Here is an 18,098-nt window from a genome sequence, read left to right as displayed (position 1 = left end):
AGCAAAATCCAAATAGTATTCTTGTGGCTTACTTTAAAATTTGTTTTAGTAAAATGGTTTAACTCTTTTCAAATACGAATATAAATATATGATACAAACCACTACATTAGCTGTCTTACATCTGCTGACCTTCTCAAACTTCCTGTATGAAATGTTTATATTACCATCAGTTCCCTTGGCAATACATTTCTATTCCTGCACTTCTACAGCTTGTTGTGTAATTCTATCTACATTTATGTAACTTTCAAATGCCTGTAAACCTTAATCCACTTCTGTGCCTCTTTAATTTTTTATTATTTCTTTCTCTTGTTTGCTTTCCTACATGAGTGTCTCCTATTGCCAAACATCTACCTTGCTCACTCTTTTTTATCTAGCATAATCAAATACAGCATGAGTGGCAGTGTTTAAGAGTCTTGCAAAATGTTTGCTTGCTCTTGCAAAAGGTTTGCTTTTCAATTGTGTTTTTGGCAAGAAAATTCTGGTGAAGGCACTTGGACCTGGCAGAGATTTGCTGTCAGAAAAGGCAGAGCCATCCTGAGGAGCTTAGTTCAATGTGTGCACATGCGAGTGAGAGTGATAGAGAAAAACAAACAGAGAAGTAGTCAGGCATTTAAAGAGCAGCACTATTGGAACCCACTCCTCTACTTTTTCCTTTAGCTGTGGAATGTGGCTGCTGGCAATCTCGGGAAGGATCTGGGCTTGGATCGACTCATAGAGTTGGGGAAAGAAAGTACAAGCAGGAGAAAGAGCAGAGAAAAGATAATTGGAAGAATATGCAAAGAGTCATGGAAGATCAGAGCACTGGCAACAGCATTAAAGGCTGGCTTAGGACGGAGATGGTTTCCAGTAAACTCTCACATGACAGAGTGATTGAGAGACATTGCATTACATAATCTATTAGGCTATCGGCACCAGTGATGACAAAATGCAAATGTGAATAATGGCATTACATGTAATGCAGGACAGGTACATACCAAAATCTGGAATAATAGGAAATTTTAAAAAACTCCACAGTGGGTTAATAAAAGAGTTAAAAAAGAAGCTGCTAAAGAAAAAACAGCTTTATAAGGCATATAAGACTAATAACTCCAAAGTGAATCGTTGGGCATATGAGAACATGAGGGCAACCATTAAGAACGGATATTAAAGAGGCTAAAAGACAGTTGGAGAAGAATATAGCAGATAAGGCAAAAGACAACTGTAACATATTCTTTCAGTATTTAAATAGTATAAGAAAACAGTCCAGGAGAAGGTGAAGTGGATTAATAGTAAAGGGGAATTAAAAGATACACACAGTGAAATAGCAGGTGCCCTAAAGTTGCATTTTTCTGAGGTCTTCACAAGTGAGGTATTGGGAAACCTCCCAGGAGTAAACAGGACTACTAAGGAGGTATTGAAGATTTGGAAATTGTAGAGGGAGAAGTACTGCTCAGATTACAGTAATCCCTCCTCCATCGCGGGGGTTGCGTTCCAGAGCCACCCGCGAAATAAGAAAATCCGCGAAGTAGAAACCATATGTTTATATGGTTATTTTTATATTGTCATGCTTGGGTCACAGATTTGCGCAGAAACACAGGAGGTTGTAGAGAGACAGGAACGTTATTCAAACACTGCAAACAAACATTTTTCTCTTTTTCAAAAGTTTAAACTGTGCTCCATGACAAGACAGAGATGACAGTTCTGTCTCACAATTAAAAGAATGCAAACATATCTTCCTCTTCAAAGGAAACAGAGAGGAAAGCAAACAAATCAATAGGACTGTTTGGCTTTTAAGTATGCGAAGCACCGCGGCACAAAGCTGTTGAAGGCGGCAGCTCACACCCCCTCCGTCAGGAGCAGGGAGAGAGAGAGAGACAGAGAAAAACAAACAGTCAAAAATCAATACGTGCCCTTTGAGCTTTTAAGTATGTGAAGCACCGTGCAGCATGTCGCTTCATGAAGCAGCTGCACACAGAAGGTAGCAACGTGAAGATAATCTTTCAGCATTTTTAGACGAGTGTCCGTATCGTCTAGGTGTGCGAACAGCCCCCCTGCTCACACCCCTACGTCAGGATCAGAGAAAGTCAGCGCAAGAGAGAGAGAGAGAAAGTAAGTTGGGTAGCTTCTCAGCCATCTGCCAATAGCGTCCCTTGTATGAAATCAACTGGGCAAACCAACTGAGGAAGCATGTACCAGAAATTAAAAGACCCATTGTCCTCAGAAATCCGCGAACCAGCAAAAAATCCGCGATATATATTTAAATATGCTTACATATAAAATCCGCAATAGAGTGAAGCCGCGAAAGGCGAAGCGCGATATAGCAAGGGATCACTGTAAATAGGCTGTATTCAAACAAATCACCAGGACCAGATAATATTTACCCTCAAGTTCTTAAGGAGGCTAGTGAGTACATATATAAACATTTGACGCATATTTTTAGGAAGTCATTGTGCACTTGGTAGATTCCAAAGGTCTGGAAAATGGCAAATATTATCTCATTCTATAAAAAGGGTGACAGATCCAAACAACTATAGGCTATTAAGCTTAACATACATCACAGGAAAATTAATGGAAGGAATTATTAAGGATAAGATTGAGCAGCAGATGGCAAGTACAGTCAGCAAGGGTTCAGAAGAGGGAGGACATGTTTTACTTACATGCTGGAATTCTATGAGGAAGAAACAAAAGGATATGATGAAAGTGGAGTGTAGGATATTATTCATCTTGACTTTCAGAAAGCATTTGATAAGGTGCCACATGAATGGCTGGGCATCAAACTAAAAGAATTTGGAGTCCAGGGTGATGTTTTTAGATGGGTGCAGAATTGGCTCAGACACAGGAAGCAGAGGGTGATGGTGCGACAAACCTCATCAGAATTGCGTGATGTTAAGAGTGATGTTCTACAGGGGTCAGTGGTAGAGCCGCTGCTATTTTTAATATATATAAATGATTTAAATAGGAATATAAGTAACAAGCTGGTTAAGTTTGCAGATGATACCAAGATAGGTAGATTGGTAGGATAATCTAGAATTCATTAAATCATTACAGAAGTACTTGGACAGCATACAGGCTTGGGTTGATTTGTGGAAGATGAATTTTAATGTCATTAAATGTAAAGTATTAGACATAGGAAGTAAAAATGTTAGGTTTGAGTACACAATGGGAGGTCTGAAAAGTGAGAGCACACCTTATGAGAAGGATTTAGGAGTCGTAGTGAACTCTACGTTATCAACTTCCCAACAGTGTTCAGAAACCATTAAGAAGGTAAACAGAATGTTAGTTTATATAGCACCTATATAGTTAGGTTGTATATAGCAGTACAAGTCCAATGTACTCAAGCTAAATAACACACTGGTGAGGCCTCATCTGGAGTACTGTGTGAAGTTTTGGGCTCCTAGTTGCAAAAAGCATATAGCAGCGATAGAAAAGGTCCAGAAAAGAGTGACTAGCGTAATTCCAGGGCTGCAGTGGATGAATTATGAGAGAAGATTAAAAGAGCTGTTAAGCAAAAGAAGATTAAGAGCTGACATGACTGAAGTGTTTAAAATTATGAAGGGAATGAGTACAGTGGATCGAGTTCATCAAGAACACGGGGACACAGTTGAAAACTTGTTAAGGGTAAATTTCTCACAAACATTATAAAGTTTTTCTTTACACAGAGAACCATAGACAGTGGGAATAAGCTAATAAGTAGTGTGGTAGACAGTAAGACTTTAGGAACTTTCAGAACTAGACTTTATGTTTTTTAAAAGAATTAAGTGGATAGAACTGGCAAGCTTTGTTGGGCTGAAAGGCCTGTTCTCATCTAGATTGTTCTAATGTTCTAATTAAAAAAATCACACAAAACAAAGGAAAGTATTAAAATATATCTCAACATCAACATTAAATACTTGGCACCAAAAGCTGTAACATAAATGAATATTCATAAATTTCCATTTTTTTTAATAGGCAGAAGTGTATACTGTACATACTTAAAGATATTCATGATAATGATGATGACTAGTCCACAAAAATGAGATGTGCAAGTTCACATGCCCTTTAAATTGTTTCATGGCGTGATTTTGCAATTGTGAAACATGACATTTACTAAAATTATCTTTGGTAGAGTTTTAAAACTGTTTTAGGTGAAAAACAAGGAATATTGCTCCCTAAGGATTATTCTGCAGCCCACTCCTGAAGCAATCCCATGTCTCCTTACTTGTAGCTCCACATGCTGTCTTCTACCTGACATGCCATCCATCTGCAGATTAATGCCATTGGTTCTGTTTCTACATCACTCATATGCAACGCCATCTGCGCTATCATTACCCTAATCAATAAGCTGATCTAAGCCAGGATCCTTCCAGAGACCCCCTGGTAGGTACACTCCCAAGGCAATTGATTTAAGCAGAGAATAAACTCCTGCAGGTACATGCTCTGTGTTTGCACCACCTTTCCACTCTCTGCACCAGAATAAATATCCCCATACTTTTGCACATGGAAAAAAAGGCTGTAGATGAAATGAAAAATATATGTGACAATGGTCAGAAACTGCAACCTGTCAGACAGATCCAAATAATATTTACAGGGAGTCCTTGGAGTACAACGTTTCGAGTTTACAATGCTCACTCCCATAAAAACTTTAAAAAATTGAGACATGAGTATTTCAGCTTACGGCGTTAGCATCGTACTTACAGACTACGTTGGCAAACTAGTTAGGTTGTGCGCAGCAGAAGAATACGCAGTAAGGTGGCGTATGAGTGAGGGAGTTGGTTTTGTTGCACGCAGAGGAAGTGTTCTGTTTGTGTGGCTTTGTTTGGCGACTTTGTGGCCCTTATCATGGTTCCTAAACAAAAGTCAGAGTCTTCAGATGGTAGTGCTTCAAAGAAGAGGAAAGCCATTACGACAGAAATGAAATTAGACATTGTAAAGAGATCAGAAGGAATAAAGGTAAAGAATTTTTTACACTCATTTTTTGACATTTTTTCTGTTACTACAGTACAGTGTACAGTACAGTATATTTATGTCCTTTTCCTTTTTCTGTGGCTTAGTTGTGTTTTTGTGTTCTAGATTATGATTTTGCAAATGTGTTAGGATGGGTAAGTGACTTAGGCTAGGGTGTGTTTTGAATTACACCAAAATTCGGGTTACATCACTGTTGTAGGAACGGAACTGTGTCGTAACTCGAGGACCCCGTGTACTTTTCTTTGAATAGGGATTGACAAGGTTCATTGAGCTGATTGTCCTTTTCTTGTCAATATTGCTCTTATACTGTTATGCTACATCCAGTATAAACCCTTAGTTATTTTCTATACCATGAATTCTCAAACATCTTGTACAAACAATAGTGCCTAGTATCACCTGCTGGCCATGTAATAAGAGATTGAATATCAAAAGCCTACCCACCTCTTTCGACAGTTTTGTTTTTGGTGAAAGACTGAAATCAAGACATTATGTTAGACTTTTTTTCAATTGTTCTTCAGCCTGACAGGCATAAGAAATGTACAAGTAAACTGAAAGGGCTGCACCACAGAAGAAAATGCAAATTGCATAGATTCTCTGGAAAACGTCATAAAGAAAATCAACATTTTCCATCTTAAAAAAAAAAAAATGGACCCCTGCCCTTTAGATTTGTATTTATTGCTACAGAAAAGTATACAGTGAAGTATTTGTGAAAACAGTCAGCCTATAACTGTGTCTAGGGTATAATAGCATTGTTAGTCCACGCAGCATGGTTTAAAAAGCCTTTTGTACTGATACTGATACTGATAAAACCCATTCAGATAAGGCTATATAGTAAGACAATATTTTGGACTGAGAAAAACGAGAGAACGTTCTGCACAGATGGCCTGTACCAATTAGCTGTTCAGCCAGTTAGCACAACAAATGCATTAGCCAGCTAGATGAAATTAAAAATAATTTGTAAGCAGTAGCATTACTTGGTAAACAGCCCAGTGCTGTTTTAAAGAATGGAGATATAACTGAAGTTCCATTCAAATGTCTCTTTGAAACTCACCTTAGATGATTTTATGTGCATGTGCAATCTCTAAGGATGTGATGGGTCAAGAGCCTCCAAGTCTTCTGAGCTGCCAAAGGAAAACTACGAAAGTTTCAATTCTTTAAAAGCTGTGCATTTTTACAAGAGCTTCCCTCAGTCGAAGTCACAGTCACATCTATTGCATCACCCACCAGTCTACGATAAGAATCTTACAAAATCATTTCAGACCCTGCCATGGTAAGATATTATTTTTAGAAAAACTTAAATATATGAATAAGTGACCATTTTCTCAAGTTCAATGCCGTTTTCTTGCAGATACAGATAGTAATTTCAATCAAAACTAATAATGTACTTGTAATGGATTACATGGCTTGTTAGTCTGAGTGTTTTTCCACAAAAAATAATTCTTATAGCGCAAGAAACAAATTAGTTTCTATCTATCTATCTATCTATCTATCTATCTATCTATCTATCTATCTATCTATCTATCTAAAATACTACAGAAAATACTGTTTTCAATGTGTAATAAAAATACTATTTTTCTTTATCAAACCAGGATACTTGCAACAGTAACAATTTATTTGCTGTATAGTCCAAAATCACAAAAAATGCCTCAATGGGCTTTAACATGGCCTGTTTTTGACAGCCCCCTTGTGGGAAAGAAATTAAGAAGAAATCTTCGCAAAAACAACCTACAATTCCGGATAGGTTGGGTGTGCAATGTGTGTCAAAAAATGGGGTAAATACAACACACAAAACATAATACAAGTAATCCTCTTCACAGAGCTAATAATTGCCACCTCAGAAATACGATACAGTACAATACAAAGTACTTTGTCCTTGCACAGCACTCCTCACCAAGTGTAAACACAACAAATCTCAAGGCAAAATGCAAGAATAGATTAAACCACTCACTAAATAAAGAACAATCAGAAATAAGGATACAGATTTGTTCAAACACATCAAAAATAAATTAGAAAGTAATTATCATAAAAGAAAAACAATATCTGTCCATCAGTTAATTGTAGAACCAGGGTCAGAATTGTGGAAAAGGAGCCAGGCAAATCAGACATAGTCATAGTCCTGGAGACCTCAGCCAACTAGCGACCTCCCCTCCAAGGGCCATTCTACAGCAGAATCAGTGCTGGGCTGGCCAATCTGATGAAAGGACCCTTCTACCCCATGATTTGTATGCTTCTTTATTTGAGATGACATTTCCATAGGGAGTAAATAACTTGGCAGTAGAGTAGTGGCACCAAGTACCACATGAGGATATTGAGAATACTAACTAATCATGGCACCAGAGAGATAGCAAAATGAATTGGATATTTTAACAGAAAATAAAAATGATAGTGTTATGTTTTATAATTAAAAATATTAAAAAAGCATAATTGAAACATTTAACAGAACCAAAAACTATGTTTTAAAAAGTAATACATTCTATTATATGTGCTTTTACTTTTAAATAGGAATCAGAATAAAAGACTTTATCACATCAGAATTACACTATCTTTTTGCCTTTGGGAATTTAAAAATACAAATGCAGTCTCAACAAGTAAAACACAAATATGTTCTTCTTCCATCTTTTTAGGGTCCTTAAAGGTAATAAATGAGCCTTTGAAAAATAGTTAAACAGAAACCTATCTATCCATCCTTTCTTCTGCTTTTTAGAATTTTCAGCTGTTGGAGAATGATTGTCTGTCCTGGTAGTATCAAGTCCATAGTTAAAACCAGACCTGACATTCAGTGGCATTCATGACTTCATTTATGCTCAACATGTCTATTTTTTAAATATATTTTTATTGATTTTAATTTGAAGAAAATAACATTCCAAACAATTAAGTCAAGCATTAAAACAGAGGAGAGAAACAACCAGCGCAAATCTTTAAAAGCAGCAAGGATGGAAGAGTATCTTTTTCCCCTAATACGTAAGCTTGTTCTAAAATGCTATTGATTAGCTTCTGCCATATTTTGAAAGAGTTTTGAACAGATCCTTTAAGTGAGAATTAGATTTTTTCCCATTTCAAATAATACCAACATCAATTACCCACTGATTTAAAAGTGGTGGAGTAGGATTCCTCCAATTGAGCAAGATAAGTCTACGCGCTAGTAGTGAGGTAAAGGCAATTATGATTAGATTGTTCTTCTCCACTTTAAGCCCATCTGGGAGTACACCAAATACAGATATTGATGGATAAGGTGATTGTGACAGCAAGGCTGTCTGATAGACATTCAAAGATATTTGTCCAAAATTATGTTAATTTGGTACACACCCAAAAACTTGTGGCCAAGTGAGGCTGGATCTAGATTGCAACATTCACAGGTTGAATCTTGCCTCGGAAATATTTTGGATAAATGCACTCAATAGAAGATTTAACGTTGAATGACTGAATGCTTTGCGCATATGGAGACTGTATTCTATGCATGGCTGCCTTCTACTCCTTTTCTGAAATATTAAGGGAAAGGTCTTTTCCCCACCAAACCCTGGGATCTGTCAAAGGAAGGGACTTTAAAATGTTAAATGTTTTTATATATTATGATGCTGTCTGAGTCTTCAAGACTGATCAATATTTCTTCTGGGATAGAAATAGAAATGGCACTATAAGAATCAATAGATGGTATACACTCACTTCAGAATGAGAAAGCAGTAGGCCCTTATGGCCACTCTGCCGAATTTTATAAGAAATTCTCAACTCAGCTAGCTTTCCTTCTATTACCAACATTTACAGAAGTTAGAGAAAATAACATTCTACCTCAAACTTTTTGCCTATCATTAATTACCATCTTTCCTAACCAAAATAAGGACTTATTACAATGTGCATCACACAGACCAGTTTCACTTCTGAATAATGATGTTAAGATACTCTCCAAAGTCCTAGCTAGAAGGATGGAGAAAGTGCTGCTTTCGGTAATATCACAAGACCAAACTGGATTTAATAAAGGCAGACACTTAGCTTCCAATCTTCGACACCTATTTAATGTAATGTATTCACCCACAAAGTCGAACACCCTGGAGATATTATCATTGGATGCAGAAAAAGCATTTGATGTGGTTGAATGGAACTACCTTTTCACTACAATGGAGAAATTTGGGTTTGGCCAAAAAATTTATGCATGGATCAAACTACTGTATACCAGTCCAGAAGCTTCAGTTTGTATTAACACCATTAATTCAGAATACTTTAAACTAGAACGTGGTATCAGACAAGGATGCCCCTTGTCACCACTGCTTTTTGCAATCGCCAACGAGCCACTGACAATTCACTGTCGAAATGTTTATGAGATAAAGGGGATTATCAGTGAAGGACTGGAACAGAAAGTTTCTCTATATGCAGATGATATGGTGCTGTATATATCAGATCCACAAAATAATGTGCCTGCAGTCATAACAGCACTAATAGAATTTCAAAAGATTTCTGGTTTCAGAATCAATTTGAATAAAACTTCCCAGTGAATTCTCAAGCGAACAATATTAGATTGGACACCTTCCCTTTTATCATTGCAGATCAGTTTAAATACCTAGGGGTAACATCACAAGTAAACATAAAGCTCCTTATCAACAAAAAGTTTGCCATCTGTATGGAAAAAATTAAGCAAGTCTTGCATAGATCTCACTTTAGCTGGAAGAATTAACATTGTTAAGATGAATATCCTTCCTAAGCTTCTCTTTTTATTTCAAAACATTCCAATATACATCAATAGATAATTTTTTAATGAAATTAGATTCAACCATAACCTCATTTATTTGGAATTCAAAACATAAATGTATCTAAAGGGCGACCCTACAAAGACCTATGGCAGAAGGAGGCATGGCTCTACCTAACTTTCAATTTTTTTACTGCGCAGCAAATATACAAACTATAAAAACATGGACATGGACACAAATAGATGAACATACACAGACTTGGTCCACAATAGAAATAAAGTCCTGTAGTAGTTGTTTATATTCCTTGCTTTACACCCCAAAAAGTTATCGCCAATATACTAAAAACCCAATTGTGCTTCACTCACTCAGAATATGGAACCAATGTAGGAAGTATTTTAAGATAGAGAAGCTTTTATCTGTGGCACCTCTGCGTGAGAACAACCTTTTTCCACCCTCTCAAACGTATGCAGTTTTTAATGTATGGAAAACATTCGTGTTTAAATCACTTAGAGATCTGTACATAGACAACGTCTTTGCATCCTACCAGTGGCGTAGCGTAGTGGGGGCAGCAGGGGCAGCCCGCCCCGGGCGGCACTTTTAGGGGGCGGCAGAATTCTTTAGATTTACTGTATATTTTAGTCTTTTAAATTGAAATACCTAAATAACGGGGCGGCGGAATTTTCCGCCGCCCCGGGCGGCTGACACCCACGCTACGCCACTGCATCCTACGAACAATTACACTCCAAATTTAACTTTCCAGCAACACATTTCTTTCACTACCTTCAAATTAGAAACTTTGTTAAACAGAAACCTGCCCAATTTTCCTTACCGCCCACCTACCTCTATGCCGGAAAAAATACTGATCAGTTTTGAGGACACAAACAGTATTTCCATAATATACAAACCATTTTACAGTTCCTCCCTTTCAAAGATCCAAGAGTACAGTGGGAAAAGGATCTCTCACTTAACATCTCAGAAAAGGAGTGGAAAGTGGCAATGCACAGAATTCACTCGAGCGCCATATGCGCAAAGCATAGAATTATTCTACTCTACTCATCGAGCGCATCTCTCTCATTTAAAATTGTCCAAAATGTTTCCAGGGCAAGATCCAACCTGCGAATGCTGCAATCAAGTTCTGGCCTCACTGGGCCACATGTATTGGGCCTGCACCAAATTAATATCATTCTGGACTAAAATCTTTAAATTCCTTTCAGACAGCCTTGGATGTCACAATCCCTCCTAATCCATTAACAACTGTGTTTGGGGTACTTCCAAATGGGCTTAAAGTGGAGAAGGACAAACAAACTGTGATTGCCTTTACTACACTATTGGCACATAGACTTATCTTGCTCAACTGGAAGAATCCTAACTCTTCTATTCTAAGTCAGAGGGTAACTGATATTATATACTACGAGCTGTATATACCCGGCGTTGCCCGGGGCAGAAGTAACCTAATCGGTCAAAGACTTACATATATACCAAAGTAAACCTAATCGGTCAAACAGCTTCATATATACAGAAGCGAACCTAATTGGTCAAACAGTTATGCATGTGCAGAATGATTTTACAAACATTATGCGTGTTAACAATCATTAAAAAGAAAAGATTGAGGAACTGTTCTTCTATATGTGATGAAGCCACTAATAAGACAGATTTTTTTCAGGACCCAGCTGTTTCATAACTAAACTACTGCCACCCCAAAGTAATGCCTAATAGTGGTTTTTGGGGTAGCTGTGGAATAAAAAGGGTGTTTTTTAGTCAGTAAGAATCTGACACTACCCTTCAGTACAGGCTGAAGGGTGCCTATGTAAGGTTTTACATCCTTCCCGTATGGAAAAAAAAACATAGTAAACTTTTTTTTATCATTACAGATAATCTCAGTCAAATCGAAGTACGCATTCTCAATTTATTTGTATGTAATTTTTACTTTTTCACAAAGCCATCCCATGCCAATTTGTATGAATAAACTTTTGCTAGAGAGTTAGCAAAAGTTTATTCATGCACATATTTTAATACGGATAATCTATCTCTAATCAAGGTTCTCATTTTCATTGTAATTTAAAATAATAATAGATACTCATTTTTTTCTTCTGTTTTAGAAAAACCAATCTATGCCACCTACGTCTTCGTCAAGTCAGCTTCATCCAGCTTCATCACATATAGAAGAAGAGTTCCTCAATCTTTTCTTTTTAATGATTGTTATACACACACATACATAAACACACACATAAGACTTACTGAGTGAAACGGGCTTTCATTGACAATCATGTTACGTTATTTTGAAAATGTTTCCTTTTTTTTTTCATAACCTCTTTAACACACTACTTCTCCGCTGCGAAGCGCGGGTATTTTGCTAGTATATATATATATATATATATATATATACATATACACACATACATGCAGTTTTAATAACACAGAAATCAATATAAACATTAACATCATTATCATATGAGAATATGAAGTAATATATAAGAAGCACATTTCATATAAATATAAATAATTAAACAGTAAAATCTTCTTCTGTAATTTGCTACCGTGGCAATTTGTGTGTCTGTCCAGGATTTTAAATGACCTGTAGCTCGCAAACCGTTGCACCTATACACTTGAAATGTGGTACACATATAGTACGTCACGTCTACTATCCGCTTTATGGGTGATGATTGTTTTAGTCTTTTTATCTTTATTTTATTTTATTGTACAATCAAGTCCTATCTGCGCACAGCAGGGCAGCCGTGGGCGGATGCGTATGGTGTATTCACTTGATGTTATCGTGCATTGCGCTGTCAGTGGTATTTTGATAAAAGAATTTGAACAACATATAAGAAGCGTATAAATTATTAAACAGTAAAACATTAACATTTAAGAAGTAAAGTTACATTAAGTACTACTGCTGTGCCTTCGGGTATACCTCATTTTTTGTTTGCCCATTACATGCTTAAATGTATACATTTTTTGGTGCACCTACCCGAGAACACGCGACATATCACCGAGCGTGGGAGAAGCATGGATTTTAAACACGCGTTGAGTTCATGTGCTGGTCTCCCTCGTGAAATAACTGGTAATGTTTGACTAAAATCTACAGCGAGTAAAACGACATTAGCTCCTATTTTTTTTTTTACGATCTCTGAGATGTTGCTTTTTTAGGTTCAAGGCTTCATAAGCTCTTTTATGTTGTATGGTGTACTTATCCCAAACCATCATCTTTGAATGTTGCAAGACTTTCGCCTTGTATGTAGATCGGGGTAATTACATTCATTGCATTCCTAGTCTGAATCACAATGTGATTGTATGGGTGGTTACCTGGCACTGTAGGGTTGCCACCCGTCCTTTAAAATACGGAATCGTGCCGCGTTTGAGAATGAAATTGCGCGTCCCGTTTTGAATCAATACTGGACGGGATTTATCCCGTATTTTTTTTATCATTTTTTTTTTAAAGCGGCGTCTCGTGCAAATCATCCCACACGCATTTTATGAAGATGCCTCCTTTCCTACTTTTGATTGGGTAATACTTGATGTCATCGTTAGTTTGATTGGTGTTTTTAACTGTCCACTGAGTAGGGCGTGTCTTTCAACCATAAGCAGATTTTTTGCACTGGTATCACTGACCTCGACGACGGCGACGTTATTCGTCAAAAATAAATTACGATAAATGACGATTTTAGCGATACTTTATTACGACGGCGGCTACATAGACACGATCAAATAAAAACAAAAAAATCAAATAATCATTCTACATTTTCAAAACGTCGAAAAAACGACGGAATGAAAAAAAGGCCCACCCGACGACCCACCCATTCCATTTTTATATATATAGATTTGAAACTGGAAAAAATCAAATTTGCACTTAAGAGGATCATTCCAGTCTAATGTGGTGTGCTAGAGATTTCACTGGAAAAAGCATTTTATTCAAATTAATTGAGTCCAGATATCTTTTGAAAATCTGCTAGTGACTGCTGGCACAGAATTTTGTGTGTCAGATATACACAGTATCATATTATATGCATATAATGATATTTTCTGTTCAAGTACTTTTCTATTAATCTCATTTATCTCCGATACATTTTGAAAGTAAACAGTCAATGGCTCATTGGAGATTTCAAAGAGCAATGGTAATAGGGGGCATTCTTGTCAAGTACCACATTCTAGTTTGAAGTATTTTGAAATAATGTTGTTAGTATAAAATAAGCTTCTGGACTAGTATAGAGTAGATTGATCCACACACATATGTTTGGACCAAACCTAAATTTGTGCAATGTGATGAATAGGTAGTCCCATTCAACCATATCAAATGCTTTTCCCTGTGTCCAAAGATAATAAGATCTCTGGAGTGTTAGATTTAATGGGTGAATATATAATATTAAACAAGTCAATTTAACTTGCTCATCTTTAGTATGGATGTAAGAATCAAAATATGTGGAAAAAAATATACAGAGATACAGGGAGAACAAGGAGAGCATAGCAACCAGGTCCCGAAGTGATGGGTTAAAAAACATAATAGTTCCCAGGTTAAAACGTAAATAACAGTCATCAATATAGGCTTTCCTTGTGTACAATTACAAACAATTTAATATTACAATTACAAATATTTAAAATCGATTTATAGTGGGGTTGTGGAAGTGATAATCATCCAAAGTTGAAGCATTTTTTAACAAACAATTTGGAATTGCTAATTTTTCCATTTATTTATTATTTATTGCTAATTTAGCTACTTTTGAGGGCGTAGTTAACCGATTTGAAAGTTGGAGTATATAAATATTTTTTTAGTTACTTCATAAAAGAGTTGGTAATCATATTTTTGTTTATTAATTATTTTTGTAATAGGCAGTCTTATGCAAAAATTAAAGCAATAATATAATGCAGTCACATACTGTATGTTAATAGACTACATTAAATACATGCTTTTTGCCAACACTTTAGAATGTAATGTTATTAAAAGCATAGTCCAAATAGGTTTGTGTTGCCTCAAAAGCTTTCATAGACAGCAGATACCACTTTAAATGATTTAAAAATCACATTAGTTGATGTATTGTTAGTTGTTGGTTGTGTTGAGTTTGTGAGTAATTGTAGCTGAGATTTCTTAAATGTAACATTTTTGAAAAACATGCCCTATCAGGAGTTTCAAGGTAAAATTGTTGGCTGCTTTAGACCATGATGAACGGCAGGCCTGGAGCTTTTCCAATAAATTATAGTGTCCAAGAAGTCTGAATCACTATCACCTAACAATAATTCAGCTGTGAGGTTGTTTTTAGTATAACGTAAATAATGACAACATACTGTATTTGTTCACTTTGTCCTTAGAGAGCAACATTTACATAATTCCTGTCTGCTTACATTCATTTATAAAATAAGTGATTTTTTTTTTTTTTTTACTTTTACAATTAACTTATCTCAAGTGGCAGAAGAAATGAGCTGGTCTACTAGCAGTGCGCCTCCTGTGCTTGTGCCTCTCCCCACATATAACTTACTCATACTGGGAATTTGTTATGCAATCAGGAGCAATTATTGGATGAGTAAAACAGGAAAACATAAAAATATACAGTACAACTTGAAACAACTCTTAAGATAAATTTGGTACGATAAACTGATTCGTAATTGAAGCTGCACAGCATGACTCTGTTTTATGAGCAACAAATTTTAAATAATTGGCAATGCTTTTCAAAGAGAGGTTTTGAAATTTAAAAACTACGTACAGTGTGCTGTATTCAAGTTCTCTCAATGAAAATGGAACTTTCCTAACAAAATTTCCATGAAGAATAAGTGTGCCAAATATTTTAAAAAATGGACCAATGAGAGCTCAGTAAGTGCTCTTTGCATTATATGTGAACACACCTAAAAAGGTATGCTCCTTCAAGTAGACAGCATTCATTTCTGATTTCATGACACAATCTCTAACACACTGTGGTCACTGTCAGTACATTGACCAAAAGGAATAAATAAGTCCATTTATCACAATGTAAAAACTGATTTAATAATGAAAGTATTTAAGTATCTTAAGAAAGGCAAAAAAGGTGGTTCAAACAAAGGGTTATAAGTTTATAATTTAGTTAGTCTTTAGAGTTTCTGTCTGATGCTACAATTTAATTTTGTCTTATTTTCAGGGTGTCAGATTTAACATGTAGCTCAAAATGATTTTGTGTTGTTTATACTTATATTTGTCAAAGTCACTCTCTTTTTCTGACTAGAAGTTTTCTGTCATCTTCTGCACTTACATTATGACTACAGCAGTGGCTGTTATGCTCACGCACGCTGGCACTTAGTTGTGTTTAGCATGCACAATCTGGCCAGTTAGCTTCAGTATCCATATTTTACATAGAACAAGCCAAAAGATTCAAGTAAGCTGTCTGTCTTTCTGATCATTTTCAAGTCCAGATGCTACCACTTTTCGGAAACTCTCATTTCCCTATTTTTGATATTATCCCATTTCTGTGCATTTTTTAAATTTACCACTATTGCATTGGAACATTTATTTGCTCTTGCTCATTATTCTCTGTATTGTTTCAGTTGCTCCTTTTATTTTTCTTTCTTGTTTTTGCATTGTGTTGTGTTGTATTGTGTGTGTGTATGTGTGTCAATGTCAATGTCAATTTATTTATATAGCACATATAAAACAACATAGGAATGCTGTGGCCAAAGTACTTTACAATAAAAGAAGAAAATAAAACATACAACTAACATAAATAACGTAAATAGAAATAAAATAAATGAACAAAAATAAAATAAATAATAAATAGAAGTAAGATTACATAGTTTCCTCATTGTGATTATCAGTATTACTGAAGGTCACAGAAAGCAAGTGAATAGAAATGAGACTTTAATCTTGTTTTGAACAGTTCAGTTGTAGACGCCTCCTTTATGTAATGAGGTAAAGAGTTCCACAGGCGAGGAGCAGCAGTTGCAAAAGCCCTGTCCCCCTTAGTTTTACACTTGGTACGAGGGACAACAAGAGACAACTGACCAGAAGATCTAAGCACTCTAGATGGCTGGTCTAAAGCACACAATTCAGATAAATAGGCAGGAGCAAGCCCATGTAAAGATTTAAAAACTAGCAACAAGATTTTAAAATCAATTTCTAAACTGACAGGCAGCAAGTGTAAAGAAGCTAATATTGGAGAAACAGAATCAGACTTTCTTGCCCCAACCAGAAAGCGAGCGGCAGCATTCTGGACCAACTATGTGTTTTTTTTCCTTGGCACCAGCAAGTTAATGATATGGAAGAAATTTGCCTGTTCAACTGTCATCATATAAGTGAAATAACCCTTTCTCACAGTGTCAGAGTGATTTTAAATGTACAATTTTATGTTTTTAACTATTTACAGAATAAATAGATAGAGCTTACAGTCATATGACAAAGTTTGGGAACCCCTCTCAGCCTGCATAATAATTTACTCTACTTTCAACAAAAAAGATAACAGTGGAATGTCTTTCATTTCCTAGGAACATCTGAGTACTGGGGTGTTTTCCAAACAAAGATTTTTAGTGAAGCAGTAATTAGTTGAATGAAATTAAATTAAACGTGAAAAACTGGCTGTGCAAAAATTTGGGTCCCCTTGTAATTTTGCTGATTTGAATGCATGTCACTGCTCAATACTGATTACTTGCATCACCAAAGTGGTTGGATTAGCTCGTTAAGCCTTGAACTTCAGTAGACTGGTGTGTCCAATCATGAGAAAAGGTATTTAAGGTGGTCAATTGCAGGTTGTGCTTTTCTTTGACTCTCCTCTGAAGAGTGACAGCATGGGATCCTCAAAGCAACTCTCAAAAGATCTGAAAACAAAGATTGTTCAGTATCATGGTTTAGGGGAAGGCTACAAAAAGCTATCTCAGGGGTTTAAACTGTCAGTTTCAACTGTAAGGAATGTCATCAGGAAATGGAAGGCCACAGGCACAGTTGCTGTTAAACCCAGGTCTGGCAGGCCAAGAAAAATACAGGAGCGGCATATTCGCAAGATTGTGAGAATAGTTACAGACAACCCACAGATCAACTCCAAAGAACATCTTGCTGCAGATGGTGTATCTGTACATCGTTCTACAATTCAGCGCAATTTGCACAAAACATCTGTATGGCAGGGTGATGAGAAAGAAGCCCTTTCTGCACTCACGCCACAAACAGAGTTGCTTGTATGCAAATGCTCATATAGACAGGCCAGATTCATTTTGGAACAAAGTGCTTTGGACTGATTTGGCAAAAATTGAGTTATTTGGTCATAACAAAAAGCGCTTTGCATGGCGGAAGAATAACACCACATTCTGAGAAAAACATCTGCTACCTACTGTCACATTTGGTGGAGGTTTCATTATGCTGTGGGGCTCTGTGGCTAGTTCAGGGACTGGGCCCCTTGTTAAAGTCGGGGGTGGATGAATTCAACCCAATATCAACAAATTCTTCAAGCATCAGTCACAAAGTTGAAGTTATGCAGGGGGGGTTGGATATTCCAACAAGACAATGACCCAAAACACAGTTCAGAATCTACAAAGGCATTCATGCAGAGGGAG

Source organism: Erpetoichthys calabaricus, chromosome 4 (genome assembly GCF_900747795.2).
Source record: "Erpetoichthys calabaricus chromosome 4, fErpCal1.3, whole genome shotgun sequence".
In the NCBI taxonomy this organism is placed as follows: Eukaryota; Metazoa; Chordata; class Cladistia; order Polypteriformes; family Polypteridae; genus Erpetoichthys; species Erpetoichthys calabaricus.
This window is presented reverse-complemented; position numbering follows the sequence as displayed.